This window comes from Condylura cristata, unplaced genomic scaffold (assembly GCF_000260355.1).
Source record: "Condylura cristata isolate star-nosed mole 26May11 unplaced genomic scaffold, ConCri1.0 scaffold00025, whole genome shotgun sequence".
Lineage (NCBI taxonomy): Eukaryota > Metazoa > Chordata > Mammalia > Eulipotyphla > Talpidae > Condylura > Condylura cristata.
The window spans coordinates 30,115,133-30,122,997 of NW_004567126.1; the positions used below are offsets into that span (position 1 = coordinate 30,115,133).

The 7,865-nt window shown below is 51.4% G+C and overlaps 2 protein-coding genes across 2 annotated transcripts in view; both read right to left on the reverse strand.

Moving 5' to 3' along the window:
- The window catches only part of ADAT3 (adenosine deaminase, tRNA-specific 3), a 5,421-nt gene extending 5,262 nt beyond the window's left edge, over positions 1–159 (reverse strand). Inside the window, exon 1 of the mRNA XM_004688914.2 lies at positions 120–159. The gene's annotated coding sequence lies outside the window, so the exon portion shown is untranslated. The remainder of the gene's footprint in view (positions 1–119) is intronic.
- SCAMP4 (secretory carrier membrane protein 4) overlaps positions 1–161 on the reverse strand; it is a 14,998-nt gene extending 14,837 nt beyond the window's left edge. The window contains exon 1 of the mRNA XM_012729873.1: positions 120–161. The gene's annotated coding sequence lies outside the window, so the exon portion shown is untranslated. The remainder of the gene's footprint in view (positions 1–119) is intronic.
- Positions 162–7,865: the final 7,704 nt, after the last annotated feature.

Sequence of the window (7,865 nt, forward strand, 5' to 3'; positions counted from 1 at the left end):
GCCGCCCCTCGCTCCGCGCGGCCGGCGCCTGGCAGCTGAGGCCGCCGTCATCGCTCCTGCGAGAACGCGACACGGCGCTGGGGCCGCGAGTACGCGACAGCCCACGGCCACGAGCTTACCTGGGAAGACCGGCGCGAACGCGGCGACTCAGCAAGTCTTAGCAACCGCCCGCCGGCCCCGCCTCCGCCCGGCCGCGGGGCACGACGGGAGCGTAGTTCCAGGGGCGGGGGCGGCGCGAGGCGGAGGCGGGGCCGGGACTACAACCCCTATAACGCCGCGCGCGCGGCCGTCTGCCCCGCCCCTCTCTGAGTTCGAGCGCGGGCGGGCGGGAGAACCCGGCGGGCTGAGCGCTTGGAGTTCGAGACCCCGCGCGATAGCCAGGAGAAGTCGGAAGCTTCGGTGGCCCTGTGGGAAATCGGCAAAATGGGGAAACTGAGGCAGGTTTAACCTAGCGAGTCTCAGCCGTTTGCCTCTGACCACACCCCACCCAGGGGACAGGGTGATGTTTCAGGACATCTGCCGTTGTCAAGACGGGAGTGTCTCCTGGCATTAAAGCCAGAAGACAGGAATGCCGCTTACCACCCCTCAGTGCCCAGGACAGTTCCCAAAACATTGGGCCTTAAATGTCCACATAGCAGAGGTCGGGAAATCCTGGCTTCACCCCAAAGCTAAGTCATGAGGAAAATTCAGGGCCTCCCTGGCAGCACAAGGGGTTCCCTCAGCTCTGTGAAGCTGGCTGCAGCCACTGCAGCAGGAGTTCGATCCCCTGCCAGGGAGGGACCCACAACGCATGACAGACCTCTCCAGCCTCTGTGCTGCTCCCCTCAGCAGTGTTTCTCAGTAGATCCACCTGTTTTGCTCCCCACTCTGGTGAATCCTCTCACCCCCACCCCCAGCCTACATCTCAGCTCTCGTTTGCATAAATAAGCAAAACTTTAAAAAAAAAAAGGAAAATTCAGCTTTAAAATGGCCTTGAAGTTGGAAAATTAAATTCATTTTTCTCTTTGCTCCCCTCCTGCAAAATCTGTCAAATATCCATTCTTCAGGGTTCTCCCCCAGATCCTCCACCTGTAGCAAAGTCCATCGCCATGTGGCTCTCCCTTTAGATCACAAGCCAAGCCTGATGTCTCCATCTGTTCAGTGTTAAAAGCCCCAGGAAGCCATTTTGTTGCTTTTAGCTTGTCACTTTTCAATTTTCTAAATAAAAACTCAATGTATACTTTTATTATTTCTTTCTTCCTTTAAAAGAAAAAAGATTTATTTACGCATACAAGAACTGGGGTGTAGACCTGAAGTTTGGGAGGGGTGAGAGGATTCACCAGAGTGGGGCACAGAACAGGCAGTTCTGAGCCCTCCCTGGTGGCGCAACAGGTTGGGATGCAGCCCTGCAAGCAGGCCACAGCCTCTTCAGTGCAAGTTCAATCTCCCGCCCGGGAGCTGACCCACATGGCGCAGCGGACCTCTCCTGGCCTACCCGCTGCTCCCCTCAGCAGTGGATTTCAGTAGATCTGCCTGTTCTGTTCCCCACTCTACCTCTGGTGAATCCTCTCATCACCCCTGCACCTTTGGCCTGTACCCCAGTTCTTTGTACATAAATAAAATAAATCTTTTAAAAAAAGAAAGAAAGCTCATTCCCTGGAGTCAGCCAGAGCCAGAGTCAGTCTCTTTTGCAAACCTCTTCCCTTTGTAAAGCAGCAGCAGCAGCAGCTTTCTGCCCTCCTAACTATATAGTTACATAGTTGCCTCTCTTTTACTTTCTCCTTTCACTAATAAACCTGTATTTTTTAAATGCCTAAAAAAAAAAAAAAGCAGCAGCAACAGGAACCAGGATGAACCGTTGCATACAAACAAGTCTGAGGGATGCTTGCTGGCCAGGGCCCTCCCTGTCTGCACGGGCTCGGGGCCAAAGCAACCTTCTCAGTGCCAGGCTGAGCAGGCTGGTGTCTGCTCCTCACCCTGTTGACTTTCTGTGGCTGCTGCAGGAGTTTTATGGGCCCCAGGTGTTTCCCACTTCTGTAGCCATCCTCAGACCAAGCTCTTTCTGGAAACGGGGTGGGGGCTGCTTGCACCTACCCAGAGAAGGCAGATGATTGCACATGTACGCACTCACATGTGTCTATACACACCCCCTAGTCCACCATCAAGCATTTATCATTTCCCCCCAGGCAGGAAAACTTTAATTTCTGAAAAGTAAATTCTAGTGTCCCAAAGGTATAAAACTCAACCTCTTAATCTTTCATTGCACACATTATAACCACCTGGTTCTCTGCTTTCCTGTGTTCCAGAGACTGAGACTAATGATATTAATTAATAATGGTTAATATTTTCTGAGTTTCTTTGGAAGCGGACCCTGGCCTAGCATTCTTTATCACTTAGTCCTCTCAATAACTCTACGGAGCAGTACTGTGAGTATCCCCATTTTATTTCTTTTTTTAAAGATTTTATGTATGCATTTAAGAACTGGGTACAGGCCAGAGGTGCAGGGTGGGAGGTGAGTGGATTCACCAGAGACAGAGCAGGGAGCATAACAGGCAGATCCACGGAAACACACTGCTGAGGGGAGCAGTGGGGAGACAGGAGAGATCTGCTGTGCCCCTGTGGGTCAGCTTCCAGGCCAGGGATTGAACTCGCGCAGCAGTGGCTGCAAACAGATTCACAGTGCTGTGCTGTAACCCCTTGCACCACCAGGGAGGCCCTGAGTATCCTCTTTTTTTTTTTTTTTTTTTTTTTTTAAAGATTTATTTTGTGCATACAGAGCTGGGATACAGGCCAGAGGCTCAGGGGCGGTGGGAGGCTTCACCAGAGACAGAGTGGGAAACAGAACAGGCAGATCAACGAAGTACACTGCTAAGGGGAGCAGCTGGCGGGTCAGGAGAGGTCTGCCACACCATGTGGTCACCTCCGGGGCAGGCAGGAATCGAACTCATGCAGAAGCAGCTTTAGATTCTCAGTGCTGTGCTTTAACCCGCTGCGCCACCAGGAGGGCCCGAGTATCCTCATTTTTAAGGTGGGCAAGCAAGGGGCTTCTCTGGTGGTACAAGCAGTTAAGTTTCAACACTATCAAGCTGTCCGCAGCCCCTGCAGCACCAGTTCGATCCCCGGCCAGGAAGTGACCCCCAGGGCGCAGCAGACCCCGCCTGTCGCACCTACAGCTCCCCTTGGCAGTGTATTTCAGTCGATCTACCTGTTCTGCTCCCCACATTGTCTCTGGGGACTCCTCACCCCCACATCTCTGGCCTACACCCTAGCTCTTATGTGCATAAACAAATAAAATTTTTTAAACAATTAAATATTTAAAAATAAAGATGGGGAAGCAATGCAATCCCTGATCACCCCACTCTCTTTCACTGCATCCAATGCTCTTTCCATTACCTGATATTTATGCTTAGTATATGTGCTGGCCCCCCCGACACCCCAACATCTGTCCAGCTGTCTACTTCACTCTAACACAGCCCTAAATGAAGCTGACCAGCTAGGGAGACTGTCAAATTGATCCTGAGTGGGCCAGCCTGGAAATGACCCCCTATGTCAGCAAGGAAAGGCCATGGGGTACACTCAGTCCCAACCGGTTATTCCCAGAGCTCTGGGACTGGGGACTGGCACACTGGGGCAGGGGATGCCCATTTCAAGTAATTCCTATGGTCGTCTGTCCTACCCTTTATTGATTGTATTTGGAATACTTATATTACCTGGTGGCAGGTTATTTATTGTTCTGTCTCTAGAGTGCCCTAGGTGTGAGGACAGAGATTTTGTGCATTGCGGGCCCCATTGCCTCATCCAGAGTGACCCCTCAGTGCACGTGAAGAGTCGTTATCGTAGTTTGGAAAAGACAGATGGGGTTGCCCATATAGAGAGAGGCCAAGCACCAGGCAAGCACTGTCTCCACCTACTGACCAGAGACAGCATGACTTGAATCCCCAGCTTCAGGAGGGAAGGCAGCTGAGCTTATCTGAACACGTCCCCAAACACCCGGACCCACTGCTCCTGGCTTCTCACCATCAGGAGGAATGAGTCTGGCTCCAGACCCCAGAGTGGTGGGGTGAAAGCCGTGGGTCTTCAAGACAGATCCCTGGCAAGCAACCTGGGGTCTTTAAAGAATGTGGATTCTAGGACAACCCCAGGCCCGCCGAATAAGACATGGGGGCCAGGCCTGGCCATGGTGCTTCCCAGTCACAGTGGCTTTGTTACCCACATCTACACACCTGTAGACATTCGTGGTTGACCCACTGGGGTCACTCCTGGTGTGTTGGTGAGCGGAGGAGTCAGATGCTGCTCAAGCGCCCACAGTTCCCTGACAGCCCCCCTAAAGAATGAGCACCCATGTTAGCAGTGCTGACAGGGAGAGACCCGTGTTGATTATCTGAAAAAACTTGAGTTCCGGGCCCTCCCTGGTGGCACAATGGGTTAGGGCACAGCACTGCAAGCTGCCACAGCCTCTTTAATGCCTGTTCGATCACCGTCCTGGAGTTGACCCACAGGGCACTGCAGACCTCTCCTGACCCACCCGCTGCTCCCCTGAGCAGTGTACTTCCTCGATCTGCCTGTTTTCTGCTCCCCGCTCTGTCTCTGATGAATCTTCTTGCTGCCCCTGCACCTCTGGCCTGTATCCCAGTTCTGTATGCATGGATAAATAAATCTTTCATTAAAAAAAACAAAACTTGAGTTCCATCTCTGGATAGAACAAATCCTTGATGGGTCACATAGTGTAAATCAGGATGCTCTCCAGGGCTGGGGAGTCACCTCCCCCACATTTGCCCAACGTGTGCATTTCAAGGTGTGTAGCAACCAGGTTCAATAATGGAAGCCTGGGCTCCTGCAGTCAGTGGAACCCCCTCACCCAGGGGGTCACAGGAGGGCTCAGTCTATCCCTAGGGGATATTGGGCATGTTTCGGACTCCTGTGGTTGTCACACCAGAGGTGCTCCTGGCATCCAGTGGGTGGGGCCATGGATGCTGCCCAGTCCCCACAGTGCCCAGAACTGCCCACAGCTAAGAAGTATCCATCTCAAATGTCAAGAGTAAGCAGTGGGACCCCTGAGTGGAGGGATGGGCCGGGCAGGGGGAGTGTCGGGAGGGATGATGGTGTGTGGGTTGTACTGGCATCTCCTTTAACTGCACTTGCAGATGTGATTTTTTGAAAGATTTATTTATGCACACAGAACTGGGGGATGCCTCAGAGGTATGGGGGTGAGAGGATTCACCAGAGACAGAGCGGGGAGCAGAACTACTGCTGAGGGGAGCAGTAGGGAGACAGGAGAGGTCTGCTGCACCCTGGGGGTCACCTGCGGGGCCTGGTATTGAGCTCAGGCCACAGTGGCTGGTGATAGCTTGATAGTGCTGTGTCTTTAACCCTTGTGCCACCAAGGAGTCCTCTAGACTTCGTTTTTCAGAGTGATTTTGAGTTCACAGCAAAGCTGAGCAGAAGGTCCCCATATGCCCAACCCTGCCCTACACATGCACAGCGTCCCCCACCATCACCACCCCATCAGCGTGGATGTTGGTATAAACCATTGATCTCCACTGACGTGTCTTTATCACTCAAGCCGATGGTTGACGATGTCATAGTAGCTATGATGTTAGTTGACACTGAAGCTAGACATTTCATGTTACATACCGACAGTGTCTTACAGTCCACTGATACAGTGATCCAGATATATTTTACCTCTGCATCTATTATGTGTATAATATTATGTGTCCATCATGGTGCCATGAGAGTATTTGCACTGCCCTGAAGTGCTCTGGATTCCCATTTGTTCATTCCTCCCTCCTCCTCCTAATCCCTGGTCATCGTACTGTCTTCACGGCTTTGCCTTTCTATGTCCAGATTAAGTTGTGCAACTATGATTTGTGCATGTTATAGTCTGTAACTGTCTTCATTTAAGCAAATTTTTAGGGGCCTCCCTGGTGTACACAGGGTTAAGTCTCAGTACTATCAAGCTATAGCTAGCTCTTGTGACATGAGTTCAATCCTGTCAGGGATTTGGCCCACACAGGGCAGCAGACCCTTCTGTCTCGCCCACTGCTCCCCTCAGCAGTGGATTTCAGGAGATCTGCCCTTCCCTTTGCTTTGCAATCTGACTCCTGGTGTACAGAGGGTAGAGTGGGAGTGCTGTGTCAGATGTGTATAGAAGGAGAAGGAATGTGTTTGGGGAGGGGGCTTCCTCTGGAAAGTCCCTGAACCTCCAGAGCTGCGCTACTCCTGTCCAAGATCCTCCCCCCACCCCCACCCCAGTCAGCTGGCCGAGTGGTGTTATTTTTAGATGCCCCCACTTCCTTCCTTCCCCCAAGAGAAGCCCACTTCCTGGTCTGCTCTCGCTCTTTTCCCTTGGGTGGTACACAGACAGGCCTGCCTATTAAGACGTTCCTCCACCACCCCAGGGCCTCAGATCCAGATTTTGGGACTCCCAGCCTTTTCCCCAAAGCAAGACTAGCCTCATAACTTGGGGCCTCCCTGGTGGCACAAGGGGTTAAGTATCAGCACTCTGAAGCTGAGACTTTGACCCCTGGCAGTGGAACTGGCCCACATGGTGCATCATGTGGACCGCACTCCTGTCTCCCCACTGCCCTTCTCAGTACTGGGTTTTAGTGGATCCTCTGTTCTGCCCCCCAATCTGTCTCTGGTGAATCCTCTCACTGCCTCAAACCTCTGGTCTGTACCCCTGATGCATAATAAATACTTCTTTTTTAAAGGTTTATTTATTTACGCTTACAGAACTGGGGTACAGGCCAGAGGTCTGGTGGGTGAGAAGATTCACCGGAGATAGAGTGGGGAGCAGAACAGGCAGAGAAAGTGAAATACACTGCAGAGGGGAGCAGTGAGTAGGTCAGGAGAGGTCTGCTGCACCATGTGGGTCAGCTTCCTGGCTGGGGATTGAACTCAGGCTACAGTGGCTGCAGAGAGCTTCTTAGTCCTGTGACTTAACCCACTGTGCCTCCAGGGAGATTATTTATTTATGCACACAGAACTGGGATACAGGCCAAAGGTGCAGGAGCAGTGAGAGGATTCACCAGAGACAGAGTGGGAAGCAAAACAGGCAGACTGATGAAGTACACTGCTGAGGGGAGCAGCAGGGAGACAGGAGAGGTCTGCTGTGTCCTGTGGGTCACCTTCAGGGCTGGGGATCCAACTGAAACTCAAGTGGCTGTGGCCAGCTTTGTAGTGAGTGTTGAGCTCCAACCTGCTGCACCACCAGGGAGGGCCCCAATAAATAAATCTTTAACAGCAACAACAAAAATATATCCTGGGTTGTCCCCCTCCCCACTCCCAGCTGGCCAGAGAGCTAAACCATTAGACAAAATCTGATGTCTGCAGGTAAGCAGCCTCTTCAAATCCAGGATGACAAAAGGCAGGTAAATATTTAGTGGGCACCCAGCCTTCGCGTCTCCTCAGTGCTTTCTTTAGAACAAAAGAGATTAAATCCGGCTTTGCTTTCTTCTAGCATCAGCACATTTTTACCTTGGGATGGTTTAGGACTAGGAGCCCCTCCTATTCAGAATAATTACATTCTTAATGTCGATTACTCACTGTTTGTACCTATATAAGCTAAATTCAAGCTTGTGTTTATTGGAACAGCTCTCACAAAGTAACATCTGTAGGACTTCTTTCCAAGTGCCAACCTCTCTTTGATTACCTAATGAACTAACTATTCCTGCAACTATTGCAGGTCAGCACTTCCTGTGTAAAGATACACCTCAGGCCCAGCAGGGTGTGAACTGCAGGACACTTATCTTAGGCACACATTTAAGGAATGTCAAAAAAACTCAAGCTGCCAAGATTCATAATACTTTAATGCAATATTTACAAATCCGACTTCAGGCCTCCCTGGTGGCCTAGGGGTTAAGTCTCAGAAATATCAGTTAAAGCCT